The 19,121-nt window shown below is 36.4% G+C and overlaps 1 long non-coding RNA gene across 2 annotated transcripts; it reads right to left on the bottom strand.

Moving 5' to 3' along the window:
- Positions 1–2,441: 2,441 nt before the first annotated feature.
- LOC141678456 (uncharacterized) lies at positions 2,442–18,853 on the bottom strand. 2 transcript variants are annotated; one of them, XR_012557757.1, is made up of 3 exons: positions 18,568–18,853; positions 12,886–12,991; positions 2,442–2,669 (listed from the first exon to the last, which is right to left on the bottom strand). It is a non-coding gene; the product is annotated as an uncharacterized LOC141678456 (long non-coding RNA). The 2 variants fall into 2 exon arrangements; XR_012557758.1 differs by lacking the exon at positions 2,442–2,669 and adding an exon at positions 6,947–7,169.
- Positions 18,854–19,121: the final 268 nt, after the last annotated feature.

Genomic DNA, 19,121 nt, shown 5'->3' with positions numbered 1-19,121 from the left:
GTAGCTCATGCATATGCCATGATCCCTTTTGCGATGATTTACCGACTGATTTGTGATGTTGATGCGAGTGTAGTGATGGCGTTAAAGTGATATTGAGTTGTGTAGGTTGATATGCATGCTAGAAGCACTTGTATTTTCACTAAGTCTTAGAGAATGCTTAAGGACTAGATTGTTGTTATGATCTGATTGTTTTCGAGGTTAATCTATTTATTATGCTTAGAATTTTATAATAGGTTCTTAGTGATAAATGCATGAAAAAGAAAAAATGGAGTAAAAAAATGGAATTCGTTGCTAAGTATGGCTAGGCGTCAAATGGCTAGTAGCCGGCTCATATGTTATGCGAGTAGTCTAGGGTTGAGCAAGATGGAGCGAAACGCACTTGCTCAGAAATATTGAAAAAAGAAAAAAAAAAGAGAAAAAAAATGGAAAAAGAAAAAAAAAGTATGTGTTTATGCATAATTGATCACGAGTGGGCTCTTTGGTATTCGATTTATTAAGTTCTTGGGGGGACTTTGTGCCTAGTGACCTAAGGCTTTTAGAGTCTGGGATCCGCTAACCTAACGCTTGCTACATGGATACCATTGTATAAGTCTTTTGTGGACCTCACTCATTGCACGGTCAAATAAGCATTGCTGTTGTGAATAAAAAGCATGATTCCGTAATAAGCTCCAGAATTCTTGTAGTGTTATAAGTCACTTTGTGCCTAAAATTTTTATTCTTTGTATAATCATATGATTTCTTTGTTGACCATTGAGTCATAATAATTGATTTAGTTCCGAAGCATATCTGTTAAGCATCTGCACACACCACGTTTTTGGCTGTATGTTCGTTTGCATGATTTGATGTCTCTTTAGTCGCCTAATTGCATTTGTTGAGATGTTGTAAGTTGGTTGCTTTGTTCGTAGTAAGGGGGATCACTGCATTTTATATAGATTACATTCATGCATGTTTTTATTTGTTTTTGAGTCTGTGACGCTTGAGGACAAACATCAATCTAGTTTGGGGGTGTGATAAGTGGCATTTTATACCACTTAGAACGTCTTAAAATAGCTTAAATTGGTGTCTTGAAAATCAAGTATTTTGTATATTTGATGCGTTTTTCTAGTGTTTGTGCATTTCAGGGTATTAGTTGCATTTCGGGGGAGTAATCATCAAGAATAAGCCTTAGCATGTGTCTAGCATTGCGAGAGGGAAGAGAGGAGCAGATTACAGCAAAGAAATGGAGCAAACTCAGAAAAAATCCAGTAGGGGTCTGAGTGCCCGCTCAGCTATGCTGAGCGGCCGCGCAGGGTCGGGAAATTAGATAAATTATTTTAGACTCTATTTCTGTTTGGCTTCCAACTTCTGTGTAATCTGAGTTTTATGGGACTTCTATATAAGTAGATTCAGAGACGTTTCACATGTGTTGGATCGTTGTATTAAGCAAGGAGAGAAGGAGATAAGGAAGAAGACCGTTTTAGCACACCGCAACGAAGAGGAAGCATATTTTCTTGTGATTCTTTATTTCGTTGTAACGTTGGATGCTAGTTTTCTTGCTTTGAACCTATTTACTCTTGTGACGTACTTTAATTTAATATAATTAGTTTAGTTTATTATTCTCTTGTGTTTATTTATCATGTTTTCATATGAACCCATGATGACGATAAGTGCTATCATGGGCTAATCGTGATCATGGGGTCGTAACGGATTTGCTATGGAATTCTTTAGTTAGTTGTTTAATACCTTAGTGTGTGATGATTGTATGATATCTAGTATTGGTTGTTCGTATTCGTCTTATGTGCGTCGCGAACATATAAGATAGGGTGTTAATCTCTTGTGAAGCGACGGTGGATCTCGAGATTTAGAACTTGCCATGCTAGCATAGGTTCATGTATGATGTTGCATGATTAGTGGGTAACTCTAACCGTTTTATTCGCTCTGTGTAATCAAAAGGAATAACTTGTGCTTAAATCATTATGTTGTCAATTTCTATAGACATATAGGGACTCAACATAATTGATGCCTATTCAACGTTATCTTAATTGTGGATGTTTGGTAGAATGGTATTAGTACAATAAAAGTTGGCTTATATCAGTTTCGTGTTATTCGATTAATATCATCGTTGTTGCATGCTAAGGGTAATAACAATAACTATTGAAGGAAGTAGTAATGAAGTTGTGATCTCATGAGTGTTTTAATATTGTTAATTCGAATTGTTAATTAAGTGGTTAATTTAGTAGTTAATTGTAGTTGATAAATAGTTAACGAATCTAAGTGTTATTGTCTTAACATTGAGAAGCAATCATACATTGGTGAGTGAGTTTAATTGAATATAATTAGTCTGAGTCTCTGTGGGAATGAACTAGAAAGTATTCTATATTACTTGCGAACGCGTATACTTGCGTGTGTTATTAGCGCGTGTTTCCGCCCTAACAAATAAAAATCATAAATCAGTCCAACTCATTAATAATACATAACTACGACCCCTTTACCAAGACCTTTTCCAGGTTTAAGTATGACTTAGGTTACTCAACTAACACAACCCGAATTACCTTACACAATCCTGACCACTAATTTAACGCAGCAACTTAACAGACCTCATCTGGTCTGAGCACAACTACCTCAGAGGAGCCTGACACGAAAGGAGCTGGAACTTTGCCCTGACCACTGCGCAAGAATCTCCTAGGCATCTGCAATACATATAAAATATTCTGCAAGGGTGAGCAATTGCTTGCTCAGCAGCACCACAATATGAATAACAAGCAAAATAGTTTAAAGTAAAATAGTTACAGGAACAGAATTCATAACTTTCCATATGTAAAACAGGTATAAACTCGATATCAAAACTAACATGCTCTGTAAAACAATAACATCAGTAGTGTGCTGTGTATAAATACCAGAGTCAAATTTTAGCATGTTATCTTCATTTCCAAATCCACTAGATAAACCACTTGCTCCATTATGGAGACCACAAAACCCAAATCAGATACGTAGTGGATATGTAAAGATAGTTGATCAGGCTATCAACACCGGAAAGCTCCCACTGTCATCCTATATACCTGTTCTGGAACTCAAAGACTAGCTAGGTCTCTGACCTGCTGGACTAATCGGTTATACAATGCGCGCAACCGAATTAGCCTCTTACGCCACCTCAATAGGCCCACTCTAGCCCCAACGTATCCCATATCTGATCGTTTTAATCCAGTTTTCAAAAATCACTTTTACCTATCTCTTTTTCAAAGCCAATTCTGTCACAGCACACTATTCAAATCCTCTTTTCATTTAAATCACATTTAGAGATAGGTGTTTTCAAAAGTTACTTTTCCCCAAAACATAATTTTAAACAACATTTTCAAATACGGGGGATACGTAACTTAAAACGTTTATGTTCCATTACGAAAGTACAACATTTAGTTATTCACATATACTGAACCATAAAAGAATGGTCAGGGTACTTGCCTTGCAGAGCTTTACGACTATCACTGACTGATTTTGATAGACTCGAACATTCGGGCTTTCGTTATAAAATGACTGTCTCACTAGCACACATCTCTGCTTCGCAGCAATCTATCTCAAGATAGTATCCAAGACTCTCAGGGTTCTTCGCTTGGAAAATCCTCGAGGCACTTGTTGACTGATCACTAGATTATCTTAGTTCGATATCAGTTCTTGAGTCCTTCGACTAGAACCTACAGAGCCGAAATACCCTACGTTAGACGTCTAGGTATGCTTGACATATCCTCGACACCAATTCTACCCAACAATATTCAAACCCGACTCGTAATTATATACATTATTATAATACAATAACACATCCAACAGTCAGGGTTCACGTCCTCGAGAAATCGGTTTGGTGTTTGTTTCCAGAAAATACGTATACTCGTAATTTTACGAAATCAGGGTCATCGATTTGGCAAAATAGTTCATCACATCGTACAATCAAGTTTCGTAATAAACACACACACATATATATATATATATAGTTACTCGATGTCCCGATAATCACCGGATACGCTCCCGTATTTCCATAGTTCGATTTCCCGGAAATCGGGCAGCGTCTCCTTTGTTTACCGGACTACCCGTCGACCAACTCGACGTCAAATCAACAACAAACATCCCACAATTAATCCAGATACAATTCCCAACCTCCGATTCAACTCAATCATAACGATTATAGTTCCACGCATTTCCAAATTTCAATATAATTACAATTATTAATTATTATTCATATTTATTTATTTGTAAATATTAGGAATCAGATAAATATCATCATCGTCCACCGTCCGCTCGTCAAAATTCATCGCGGACGGCAGTAAAAATTCATGGGTGCCCGTATAATCTGGTTTCCATCGCGAACCTTCACCGATTAGTTTTATAATTTTCCGCACGCAATTAATTCATATCACAATTATGATTCAAATACTTTCTGCAGAAAATCAATAAACAAAATTCAATCAGAACAGTTGAGCAAAGTAACAGGAACATCACACGCACCAACAGACCATGCCGCCGCACCTCGCCTGATTCCGGGAGGTGGCAAGAAAACTGGGAGCACATAATGACACACACACGGTTACACATCATATAAACATACGAATATATATATTAACCCATCAAGGAAAAACCGAAATCGCACAAGCAAGCAACCGGAGCAATGGCCGGAAACTCACCGGAGAACAGCGACCAGAACGGGGATACAGTGGAGAAAGAAGACGAAGGGAGGAGTAACAGAGAGAGAGAGGAAAGATATGAACTGCAGAGAGAGAGAAACCAAATCGGGAGAGAAAGATGAGATAAGGAGGTGTGGAAGAAACGTGAACAAGGGTGGGTTTTTATTTATTTTATTTATTTTTTTTCTAAACCAGTAATCAATCAGCACGTGTCCAGAATTCTGCCACACTGATTAATATTCTGCCACGTTGCTCTCTAAATAAGTATAAATCCCCTGCAGTCCACTTTCGTCCCGCTTTTATGACTGAAACGAGCAACTCGCAGTTGAAAATTTACCCGAAAATTACCAAATTAATATTAAAATATCATAAATAATTCAAAGTTATTAAAAATAGATTCTTCATAATTTTTAAACCATTTTTGAATTGCAACTAATACCCGCAATTTCACAATTAACGAACCAAGCTGTACTTAAAACAAATTCAGAAAATCACGAAAATAGTCTTAAAATGTTATAAATATCCCGAAGTTTATAAAAACATAAATTTCGAAATTTTAAAATAATTTCCGAAATACAATTTATACCCGCTTTTATCAATTAAACGAATCGACGCGCGGGTAAAATTAATCCTGAAAATTCCCAAAATAATTTTAAAATTCTTGGAATATTCCAAACTTAAATAAATATGAGTTTCATAATTTTTGAAGAATTTGGGAATTAAATACAGATTCTACAGATAAATGCAATCAGAAAATTATACAGGGTTAAATAATTGATAAAATATTGATTTCTCAATTTTATAAAGTCCTAAAAATAATTATTGTAATTATAAAGTCATAAAAATAATTTGATATTCCACTTATTTACACAAATAAACTTGTATTAAATCTACTTTTAAAAACGAAAACAATTCACTGTACTTAATAATTAATTACACGAATAATCCTGTACACCATAATCACCTACACAGATAAAAATAAAACAACCCATAGCTGACAGAAGCTATATATATATATTATTCATTTAATAATTTTATAATTACGCATTTAAATAATATAAAAATACACGAGTCGTTATAGTAGTGACAACTTTGGTAAGCCTACTGCCATCTCCTTTTCAGACATAAGGGTCAGGGCTTGAAAGTTCATGCCCCAACCTTGTATGCCACAACCACGCACTCTCCTCTGCACTTGTTAGTAAACATTTATTTGCTTCATCATTAAGTAAAATTTTGTACAATCTATTCGAGGTGCGTTTTACTTTCATCAATAATTTTCCGACATTATCATGTACCCACAGAAACTCACCATTCAGTGTTACTTTGTTACCTTCTTCGGACAACTGTCCCAAACTAATTATGTTGTTGCAGAGATTAGGGATATAATATACCTTATTAAGTTTGCGAGATTCTCCATTCTTGCATTTTAAAACAATTATTCCCCTTCCTCTGATGTTGACACTGGATCCATCACCGAATTTCACTTGCCCTGTTATGCTTTCGTCTAGTACCGAAAACTTTGACTTAACCCCTGTCATATGGTCGCTGGCCCCGTTGTCCAGATACCAGACATTTGACGCCTTTCCACTCTCAATCTCAGTGCCCAACCTTGGAGTCACACCTTCCTCATTTAGTAGCAGCGCAACCCCATTTACTTCTTCATACTCAGTCAGTAACAAGGCTGGTTTCATCATCCTTTATCTGAGTTAAGTTAGCCTCTGGTTTCTGCTCTTTGTCATGGCGCCACTCCCTTTCACGTCGAGGCTTCCTGCATTCTGATGCATAATGCCCATAGGCATTACAATTATAGCATTTCACCTTGCTACGATCTCGACTCGATGTGTTGTTGTCACTTCCTTCTTCCGCCTGGTTTTGGCGGGCTTTACTACTTGTATTGGCTCTGTAGTTGATCCTTCCTCTGCCACGGTTATTAAAACCAAAGCCACCTATACCTCTGACATTCACTTTGTTGTTGGTTCGTTTGGACCATTCTTCCTGCGTCAGTAGAAGTTGTCCACCAGTATTTTCGGATTGACCATGAAGTCTCTCCTCGTGAGCTTTCAGACGCCCCACTACTTCTTCTACTGACATAGTTTTCATGTCTCCAAACTGCTCGATTGTCGAGGCAATCTGGAGATATTTCGAAGGAACAGCCCGAAGAAGTTTCTTTACAATATAAACTTCCTCCATCTTTTCTTCTAAGAGGCGAATATTAGTAACAATCCCATATAGCCTCAAACAAAAATCATCAAGATTATCCGTGTCCTTCATGTTCATTGATTCAAATTCCGCCCTAAGCGTTTGGACTTTTGCCTTTTGTACGCGATCTGCACCTATGCACATGACTTTGAGAGAGTCCCATGCTTCTTTGACACTCTTCTTCTCTGCGATTGACAGGAGCATGTCCTCTGGTATGCCCTGGTAGATGGCTGCTAAAGCTATCTTGTCTGTCTTCACATCTACAACTATCTTCGGGTCGGACTGATCAATAAAAAGCTGATGTACTGACCAAGGCAATGTCTGCAGTTAAATTTGAATGAATGAGGAAGCTTTTGGGAGTAAAGAACCTGCAGAACACAGTTTAGCTTAAGGGGGTGTTTGTTGGTTTTTTTTAAGCATAAACGTGTTTTCTGTTTTGATTTAATAAATCAATATGCAGTAGCTGATATTTAGGCAGTTAACACAGGTTGTGGTGGAGTCAAATAATGTGATGTTGCTAATTTTTAGCCATCAATTATATTAGGTTTGCTTATATATTATCTCTGTAACCTCATTCATAGTATCAAGTGAATAAAACTCGTTTTCTTTTCTCAGTTTTATATAAACACAGTTCATTGGTTTCTTTGTTTTTCCAATAAAGACTAATGACAAATGAGGATTATTAAATTTGTGCTACTGGAGAATTAAAAAACATTAGTAATCTACCTTTGTGTCGAGGAATCAAATTCAGTACAAAGTTGAAGATGAAAGGGATTGCAAGAGTTAAAAAGAAACTTGACTAAGAGTAATGGACAGTTGCATGATTATTATCATCAACATAAAAAGAAGTACTAAATTTGATAAACAACACAATCACCTTCTTCATCTTTGTGTGAATTAAAAGATGTATGAGATGTACTATATATAATTGCAGCAAATGTTAAGTGTCAAAATTTGATAAAGCCTTTAACTTTTTGTCAGTGTCAGTGGCACCACGCCTATGCAACAAGTCCAAGACATTCTAACTAATCGAATCTGGCAGAACCTTTTATGTAAAAATCCTAGCCGTTTCTTGTTTTTGTTTTCTTGTTGACAACGAAAAATGGAGCAAGCACTGGTAAGCTTCAACAAAAACGAACTAATTGGAAGGCCCAGTGCTCCGCCCAGCATTTTGCATTACCATCAACTACAATAATAAACTGGAGGATCAATGTGATGTTTGACATCCCTCAAAAGACAAAAATGATTTTTCTTGGCTTAACAGTTGCGAGTTAAAAGACATATCTTTAGGTAATAATGTCATATCTTTTAGCGGGTGTGGTTGGCACATGAATTCTACAGTAATTTTATCTATGCTTTTTATTTTGTTCGTGTGTTCTTGTTTTAGTTGTGATGTTAGTTTTCATTGTTTCAAATGTGATGGCACTTGTATGAATCGGAAAGCTAATCAACTAACTTTATTCTATAATTCATTTTGTAGAATATTTATTGCCTTTAAAACTTCATTTAATTTAAATAATCTGAAAAATGTCAGTACCAGAATGCCTCAATAAACAAGCTGAGGTCTAAAATTAGCATGCTTAATATATCAAGTAATGCTAGTTCTTAATCTTAGAGGTTGGCCTCGGAGAGTGCTGAATAGACTGATCAAGATCAAGCCATTTTATTAAATTGAACACAATACGAAAGGAAAGTGCTGAGGAGAAGTAGAGTTTTACAAATACTGCAAACAAGCAATCAGAATACTAGACAAAGCAAAACCAAGAGAAACATACAGTTTGCATTATTTTACCCAATGTGGATGATAAAGGAGGTCGAAAATAGGCTACAGTTTATGTTAAGGAGACAGGAGGGAATGCTCTGCTCATGAATGTAGAGATTTCAGCAACCATCTTCTTCAAAAGAACCAACCTATTGAAATTATTGTTAGAATACCTTGCAACCCAAGTGCTTGCTTCTACTATTCCCTACTCCCAGCTCAAGATCATTATAGTTTACATACAAACGCGTCGGATTGCTTGATATGTAAGGAGTCTAGTCATTTGATAAACATATAAGACAAATATAATATTCGAGTCTCAACTGGTTCATTTGCATCTCAATAAACCCCTTGAAATAGCATATACAAGTTCCCATTTCTGTGGAAATGGAGTGGCACCCTGCCAAGTAGTACCATTTTCCCACCATATGGTATCATTACTAAGTTTGCCGCACCTCGTTCTCTCTCCATTAGTCTTAACCATACATTTATTTGAGCCAATTTCTGGAAATGGGTTCTTCAATGTAGTCCGATTTTGCCTAAATGTAAGGTTTAGGCGCCAAATCTTGATTCAGCAATAGTTCGAGAATCTACCTTGGGTAACCCAACATCCCCCGCAAACCATATATAGTACAGATTTTGGCCAGCTCATTTTCAAATGTCAAGTGATGAGTCCATCTAAATTCTTAAAACGTCATAGAAGAGTCGTAATTGGATCTTAAGTTATATTCTAACTCCCCTCTCACTCGAAAGCCAATTTATGGGTCAAAAATTGGATGATGTGCACCTATCACTCATACTATGTCACGTGTGCAGCTGAAACTTTAAGTTTCTTAAAAAAAGACCTCAGTTTAATCTTATATTATATTTTAACGCCAAGCTGTCTATTATAAATCATAATTTTAGTCTAAACAGTTGAAAAAGAAAAACATGTGCCAAGAAACTGAACTAAAATCCCTCGCGCTTGAAATCTCACCAAAGGAACTTGTTAATTAAAATACGTTTCAAGCTTGACATAGTCAACAGAAGATAACATTTCACTGAAGATATCTGTTGAGAGTTACAGTTTGAGTAATGCTAGTTTAATTCATAGACGCATATAAATGCAGGCGGGTGCCATATTATTATGAGTAAAGTTATAATTTATAAAGCATTTGGAAAAAGAAATTTGTAACAATATGTGGGGATTCTAGAATATTTTTGTTACGGTTTCCATAGTTGAGAACCTAAATTGGAGAGGAGGCGACAAATGCCAAAGGGAAGACGAGAGATCTTCCTTGCCTATCTGTCATCTGATACCAAAATCAAGCATGATATTGGATAAGTGTGATACCTAGAAACCGGAACCTGATTACTGAGTGTTAAATGAGAGAGAAAAGACTGATCAAGATCAAGCAAGCCCCTTGTAGATTATCGCCCAATTATTGACAATAAGGTCTGAATAAACATTCAGTTGTAATCATCAGGCATAAAAACAAGAAATAGACAAATGTAGAAAAGATAGCTTCTTGTAGAATTACGATTTTACAACCATTGTAATCAATCATTAGTTTAGACGAAGCAATGATGAAAACGGAGATGAAAGCAGATTATAGTTTATGTCAAGGCAAAGGGCGGAATGCTTTGCTCATGCAGGTAGAAATTTTGATCATCCACCCAGTCCTTTAACTTGACCAACCTCTTGAAATTATTGTTGAAATACCTTGTACCCCAAGTGCTGCCTTCTGCATAACTACTATTCCCTACTCCCAGATCCAGATCGTTATAGTTTACATACGAACGCCTTGGATTGCTTGAAACGTAAGGAGTCAAGTCATTTGATAAACTTCTAATCCATGCTAATCTCGTCTTTTGAGTCTCAGCTTGCGTACTTCCATTCCAATAAACCCCTTGAAATAGCATATACAAGTTTCCAGTTCTATGAGGAAACGGTGTTGCACCTTTTGAAATTGTACTCATTTTCCCGCCGTATGGTATCATTACTAAGTTTGTTGCATCTTGTTCAATCTCCATTAGTCTTGTCCATATTTGTTCAAGCCCATTTTTGGGAATAGGTTCTTCAACATAATCCGATTTGGCCTTGATGTATAGCTTAGGCGCCAAATCTCTGTTCAACAATTGTTCTAGTGAATCACCTTTGGGAAAACCAACATCCCCTGCAAACCAAAGTGCAGACTTAGCCCAACTTATTTCTAAGCAGTCTTGTTTGACCAAACCTAGATCCGAAAAATTATTTTGTTTGATTTTTAGTACTCCACTAGCTCGTCCAAGGTATAAGGCTTGGAAATACACCGCCACAGTTTTCTGGCTACCATCTGCATTTATGTTTTCGGGAGTGATCCGGGCTCTAATAAATAGATTCTGGTCAGTGTCGGGGGCAAAGGTTTGATACTTATGAACCAGATTCGTTGCATTTTGTTTTAATGTCCTTCTGACATTAAAAACAGTCACAGTTGCCCGGACAGGAACTAGCTTTATTTGCCAAGCTAAAACAATGCCAAAGTTTGAAGCAATTCCTCCTCTAACAGCCCAGAAAACATCGGCACCGATTGATTGTTTATCATTAAATATGTTTCCATTTTTATCCATGAAGCGAATATCAATGACATTGTCAGCTCCAAGGCCATATTTACGCATTAAAGTGCCATATCCCCCTCCACTTAAGAATCCACTAATTCCAATACTAGGCCAAATACTACCCGGGAAGCCTAGTGCACTACTCTTCTCCCAGATTCTGTAGTACAATTCTGGCACTGTTACCCCAGCCTCTACCCAAGCTGTCCTATTGGCAACATCAATAGTGATGTTACGGAAATTTTTTAGATCAATTAAAAGGAATGGAACCGGAGATCTATAGGATATACCCTCCATATCATGACCGTTTCCATGTATCCTGACTTGAATTGCAAAGTCTCTGGCACAGCCAAGGGCTACTTGTAATTGTGCCTCTTCGACCGGAGTGACAATATGGCCAGAGGTCCAGGGGTGGAGGGTGATAAAAATCGAAGATTTTGTATTGAATATTGATAGATAGAAGTATACGAATTGTGGGTCGGATAGTAAACGATTTCAGCTGTAGTAAGGTCTACATAATGAGGTTCAATAAGGCAGTGAGAGAAGTTATCAGCAGCTGATGAAGTTGGCACATTCGATATTGTGATCAATACAAGAAAGAAAGTTATTGAGAGTAGTGAAGGAGGGAGAACAATCTTCATTGTTTATGAAGCTGTAGTTTGATGTGTTTGTATAAGATCGGAAGATGGTCCTATTTATAACTTATTATTTCTGACATTTAGAACAATCTGTCATTTAAAACCTGAGAGTTGAAAGATATCTTCTAGGTGCAATAGTACAGATGTTGCATATAGTGAAGCTTAGAAACTTTTTAGTGGGTGTGCTTGTTGACACATGAACTATATTGTAAATTCTATGTTATCTGTTTTAGTTGTGATATTTGTTTCCGTTGTTTGAAATGTGATGGCACTTGTATTGATCAAAAAGTAAATCACTGAACATTATTCTATCTCTCCTTCTATAGCATATTGATAATCTTTAAACTTTATTTAGTCTAAATATTTTGAAAAATGCACCATGTCTAATATCCTAACAGAATGTCAGTAAACCAGCTAAGCTCCAGTTGCATGCTTAAAATATCAAATTATGCAAGTCAATAATCGCAGAGGTTGGCTTTGGCCACAGAAAAGACTGATTTAGAATTACTAATGTACAACCATCATAAATGAAACAAAGCGAAACCAAATCAAACAGATAGTTCGCGTTAAGAATTTGGCAGGTGTGGATGGTAAAGGAGGTGAAAAATAGGCCAAAGTTTATGTTAAGGCAAAAGGAGGAATTCTCTGCTCATGAATGTAGAAAGCATCCATCCTGTTTTTCAACATCCCCTGCAAACCTCTTCAAATCATTGTTGAAATACCTTGTACTCCTAGTGCTTGCTTCTGCATAACTACTAGGTCCTACTCCCATCTCAAGATCATTATAGTTTACATACGAGCGCCTTTGATTGCTTGATACGTAAGGAGTCTAGTCATTTGATAAACTTCTAAGCCATGCCAATCTATTATTCAAATCCTAGTAAACCCCTTGAAATAGCATGTACAGGTTCCCATTTCTATTTGGAAATGGAGTGACACCTTCTAAAAAACTACTATTTTTCCCACTATAATGTACCATCACTAAAGTTTGCTGCATCTTGTGTTGGGAACCACGGACTTAGGGTATTACTACGTTTTACGATAAAGATTACGAAAAGAGGATTACCTTGTTAATGGTTGATTCCACGCTCTTCTATTGTATTCCCAAATTCCTTTGAGCGAAGTGTGACATTCGTCTTCTCAAGTTATCCTCTCTTCTTGCTCCTTGGTGGCTACAATATGTTTTCACATAATCCCAAGTAAGAAAAGAATAAGAATATATATAGGCTACAATAGGGACCATGAATAATTAGGTTGAGCCTTCTAATTACATCTTGAGCCTAGCCCAATGTAATTAAATATTAATTCAATCCACTAAATAATTAATATTTGCACTACTTTTCCTAATACCGTAATTTAATTAATTCGGTTCCAATATTATTTGCTTATTAAATTCCCCATGTTTAAAATATCATATGTCCATTAATTAAATAAATTACTGATAATTTATTTAATTAATATCTTTTATCCTTGATCATCCACTCAACCTTTATTTAATTATGCCAGAATAAATTCCACCTGCAGGGTTTCACATAATTAAATCTTTTTGAGTTTTCAAGGGGACATCATTAACCCGAATATTATCAGGACATGAGTTCCTTCAATAAATAATATTCACCATGTATATAATTCCATCACCCAAAATATAATGATATAATTCAAAAGAATTATTTCATATATAAATCAAAGCATGTAAATAATATACACGTGTCAATTACTATTTCCGGATTAAGAACCTAAGCATTAATAATAACATAGAGTCTTAGTTCTCCTTCTTAATCAGTATTAAGGGAACAATTCTAAATTTGATCATGTTCAATATACAAAAAGTATACTAGTATTATTTATTAGTCAATATAAACTAATTTAAATAATACCACAGCCATACCAGTGGATTGTCCAACACCACCTGTGCTGTGAACCTTATTATATTATATAACCGTATTTAACAATCTAATATTCTGTATCCCATTTGATACTAGATTGTTCACAATATATAATATTAGACAACATGTAAACATTCAAATGATTCTCAAATAAACTGGCCAGAAATAAATGTACATACTTCAAATAAATATTTTCAGTATACACTAACATCTTGTTCTATCTCCATTATTCTTAACCATCTTTGTTCGAGCCCATTTCTGGAAATAGGTTCTTCAATTCTAGGCTGATTTTGCTTTAGTGTATTTCTTAGACACCACATCTTGATTTAACAGTTGTTCGAGTAAATCAATCTTAGCAAACCATAGTGCAGATGTTACCCAACTCATTTCCAAGCAGTTTTGTTTTTAATTGTTCCAGGTATCTCTGCTTGCAGCATATTCATATGAATTTGCTTTATCAGGACAGAGAATATTATTTTCTTGTGGTGATCCAAACAGACACCTTTATTTTCTACTGAAGGATAGCTTATTTGGTCTTACTACTTGTGCCAAGTTCGTGTTGATTTGAGTAATGCAGGAATGTTTACTCAGCTATGGATTCCCTCTAATTAAAGAATCGATAATGTAACCAGCTGCTCCAAAGTCAGCATCTATAAATATTTTAAAATGAAAGAGAAGTCAACAATCATGCTAGCAATTAGTTGTAGGATGGATACTGAAGAAAAGACTGATAAAGATCAAGCAAGCCCTTTGTAGATTATCGCTGTATTATTTTATTGTCAAGACGATAAGATCTGAATGATAGTTCAGTTAACGCAGCTGCAATAATAACAAGAAAATCGACAAATGTAGAAAAGACAACTTCCTGTAGAATTTCAATCTTACAACCTTTGTAATCAATCATAAGTTTAGATAAAGAAATGGCGAAAACAGATATAATTTATGTCAAGGCAAAAGGCGGAATGCTTTGCTCATGCAGGTAGAAATTCTCAGCATCCATCCTGTTCTTGATTTGGACCAGCCTCTTGAAATTATTGTTAAAATACCTGTTACCCCAAGTGCTGGCTTCGGCATAAGTACTATTCCCTACTCCCAAATCAAGATCGTTATAGTTTACATACGAACGCCTTGGATTGCTTGAAACATAAGGAGTCAAATCATTTGACAAACTTCTAAGCCAGGCCAATCTACTGTTCTGAGTCTCAACCGGCGTACTTCCATTCCAATAAACCCCTTGAAACAGCATATACAAGTTCCCAATTCTATGAGGAAATGGTGTGGCACCTGCTGAAAATGTACTCATTTTGCCACCGTATGGTGTCATTACTAAATTTGTTGCACCTTGTTCAATCTCCATTAGTCTTTTCCATATTTGTTCAAGCCCCATTTTGGTAATTGGTTCTTGAACATAATCCGATTTGGCCTTGATGTATAGCTTAGGTGCCAAATCTCTGTTCAACAATTGTTCTAGTGAATCACCTTTGGGAAAACCAACATCCCCTGCAAACCAAAGTGCAGACTTAGCCCAACTCATTTCTAAGCAGTCTTGTTTGACCAAACCTAGATCTGAAAAATTATTTTTTATGATTTTTAGTACTCCACTAGCTCGTCCAAGGTATAAGGCTTGGAAATACACTGCCACAGTTTTCTGGCTACCATCTGCATTTATGTTTTCAGGAGTGATCCGTGCTCTAATGAATAGATTACGGTCAGTGTCGGGGGCAAAAGTTTGATACTTATGAACCAGATTCGTTGCATCTTGTTCTAATGTCCTCCTGACATTAAAAACAGTAACTGTTGCCGGGACAGGAACTAACTTAATTTTCCAGGCTAAAACAATGCCGTAGTTTGAAGCAGTACCTCCTCTAACAGCCCAGAAAACATCAGCACCGATTGACTGTTTATCAGTAAATATGTTTCCATTTTTATCCATGAAGCGAATGTCAATGACATTATCCGCTCCAAGGCCATATTTACGCATTAATGTTCCATATCCGCCTCCACTTAAGAATCCACCTACTCCAACACTAGGCCAAGTACTACCCGGAAAGCCTAGTGCACCACTTTTCTCCGCGATTCTGTAGTACAATTCAGCCACTGTTACCCCAGCCTGTACCCAAGCTGTCCTATTGGCAAGATCAATAGTGATCTCACGGAAATTTTTGAGATCAATCAAAAGGAATGGCACCGGAGATCTGTAGGATAGACCTTCCATATCATGACCGTTTCCACGTATCCTGACTTGAACTGCAAAGTCTCTGGCACAGCCGAGGACTACTTGTAGTTGTCCCTCATCGACGGGAGTGACAATGGCAAGAGGTCCAGGGGTGGAGGGTGATAAGAATCGGAGATTTTGTATAGAAGATTGAAAGACAGAATTATACGAACTATTGGTGGGATAGTAAACAATTTCTGCTGTGGTGACGCCTACAAAATGAGGTTCAATAAGGCATTGAGTGAAGGTATTAGCAGCTGATGAAGTTGGCGCATTCGATATTATGATCAAGAAAGATAAGAAAGATATTGAGAGTAGCGAAGAAGGGATCACAACAATCTTCATTGTTTATGAAATTGAATGTTTGTATAAGATCGGAAGATGGTCCTATTTATAAGTCAGTTCTGGAGACAGAGTCAAAGACATTAAAAAGATAAGTATGCCAGTGCAAGTTGTGAAATAAATTAGAGAGTGCTAGTCAATGGTTTACAATGTTAAGGTACACATTTCCATTAGATTGCAGTGGTTTATAAAAGAAAGTCAATAGGTTTAAAATCCAAGGTGATGGTAGATGGTAAACATAGAAATGAAGTCTACAAAATCTGAACAGCTGAGATTGATGGCGACAGACATCTGCAAGTAGTTGATTAGTAGTATATTGTATTTGTATCCCTAAGAGGCTAAGATTATCAACTAATGTTTATCGAATATGGGTATCCCTACCCTCCAAATACGCAGTTCATTACAATTTTCGCTTTAATATTAATTCTAATTAGTTTGAAGGGATTAAGTGTTTGAGTAACAGAGCAACTGCTGCTGCAATTTTAGAGGGCCAATAAGTCAATTCCTGCTTAATACAAGCTGCGCTGATCTGAAAATAATCAATGAATGAGAATGGGGTGATTGATTGCATTCTTCACTTTAATTTACTTGAAACAACAAGGTAAAGAAAATGCAGTAGTGATTCTAATCAAGGATAAACCAACTTCATCTCTCTAGAACACAGTATTCAACCTTACCCATCAATTTGTTACATTGCCTGCTATATAGCTACTGTAACTAACTTTCCTAACCGACTCAAATCATAATGTTCAAGTTACTGGTATACTCCTAATAGGTCTACTAAATTGACTATTGTACCCTTGACTCCTCTCTTTACTCCCCCGCAAACTTGGTGGGATGCAGAATACCAAGTTTGTTCATAAGAGTAGCAGTCTGAGAAGAAGATAGCTACTTGGTAAACATATCAGCAAGCTGGGCATAGGAGGGAACATGACGGGTGATAATGTGACCAGCATCTACTTTGTCACGTACGAAATGACAATCTATCTCCACATGTTTTGTACGCTCGTGCAAGACAGGATTAGCCGAGATCGCCAAAGTAGCTTTTTTTTTATCATAATTGAGTATAGTTGGTGGTAAGTCAGGAAGGCCCATGTCATTAAGCAAAGTGCGCAACCAAGTAACCTTACAACTAGCAAGTGCCATGGCACGATACTCGGTGGTAAGTCAGGAAGGCCCATGTCATTAAGCAAAGTGCGCAACCAAGTAACCTTACAACTAGCAAGTGCCATGGCACGATACTCGGCCTCAACACTGTACCTAGCAACCACATATTGCTTCTTGGTTTTCCAAGAAATAGGAGAGGCTCCCAACAGAATGCAGTAACCAGAGGTGGACTTTCGAGAAAATTCACAGCTATCCCAGTCAGAATCGCAATAAGCAGTAAGCTGTGCTGCAGATAGGCTAGAGAGAAGGATTCCTTGACCAGGATTACTAGCTAAGTACCTTAAAAGTTTTTTAGCAGCTTGCATATGATCGAAAGTAGGGGCTTGCATATACTGTGTGAGAAGATGAACAGGGTACACAATGTCAGGACGTGTAATTGTCAGGTAAATAAGTTTACTTAGAAGACGTTGATAGGGTTGTTGATCCACTAAAGGTTCACCCTTATTAGGACGAAGCTTAACCTTGGTTTGCATAGGCAAATTACTGGGTTTGATTGATGTGTAAATTATAATACCGCAAGTGCGCGGTATCTATTGTTAGCAGATACAGGCAAGTACGGGTCGTATCCACAAGCAGACTGTTTCAAGGATTTTAATTAAACTATTACAAATTGTTTTTGGATTAAATCGAGTGTTGTGAATTTCTAGCTAACTAAGTAATGCAAATTTAATGTGATTAAAATCAAATAACTAAAGTCTAAGGCAATGTAGGTTCACCATGCTTACACCAAAACATTCACAGAAATTTAACAAATTATTAGGTCAAGTAATTAAAGTAATGATTAATCTTTCTCAAGCATTAATACCTTCAGAAATCCAATTATGCTCTCGCACTAATCCTCAATTCTGCTAATCGTATGTGTGTAGTGAGTAAAATCTCTTGATCTATTACCCCTATTTGCATACAATTAATCCACGATATTGGCCAATTACATAGATTAAACAATAAAGCATATCAATTAGAATCACTCTTTACCCATTAAACTATTAATAAATCAAAGAATTGTCACGGTGCAAACATGGCTTCCCTTAAGCCCTAGAATAAGACTACTCACTCATATTAGCAATAAAAATAACAAGAACAATGATGAAAGCCACAGAAAACATATACTAATAAATAAAAAAGAGATTAAGAATACCTTAAACTTTTATATTAATGAAGAACAATCAATCCAAGGTAAATCCAAGTGCATACGATAGAAGACATGAAGAAACCCTAGAATCCTAGTTGTGTGTAAAACGTATGTATCTATTCTCCCGTAATAAAACTAAAACTATCCTCTAATAATAATATCTGATCCTATTTCTAATCTCACAAGTATTTTTAATGTTCTAATAATAATACAAAAAGAATTTCATAATGGACTAGAAATTTAATGTAAAATTCGCAGCTGTTTTTGCTCCCCAGTTTTCGGGCTGTTCCAATCGTACTTTGCTTTTGGTCCCATCTCTGAATTAAGGAAAATCTTGCAAGCTTTGCGTGGACTATAAGATCATCAAAAATGGATTTCTGGATCTCTCTATATGTCCCAAACAGTATTTGCAGTCCGTATAGCCAAATAATACGAATTTTCTTCTATTTTCACTCCAAAATATAATACTAATTTTCTTCTATTTTCACTCCAAAATAGGTCTTTTCGCTCCAAATCCTTTCAAGTCAAGGATTCTTTATTTTCTACAATAAAACATTAAA

Source organism: Apium graveolens, chromosome 8, assembly GCF_009905375.1.
Source record: "Apium graveolens cultivar Ventura chromosome 8, ASM990537v1, whole genome shotgun sequence".
In the NCBI taxonomy this organism is placed as follows: Eukaryota; Viridiplantae; Streptophyta; class Magnoliopsida; order Apiales; family Apiaceae; genus Apium; species Apium graveolens.
This window is presented reverse-complemented; position numbering and strand designations above follow the sequence as displayed.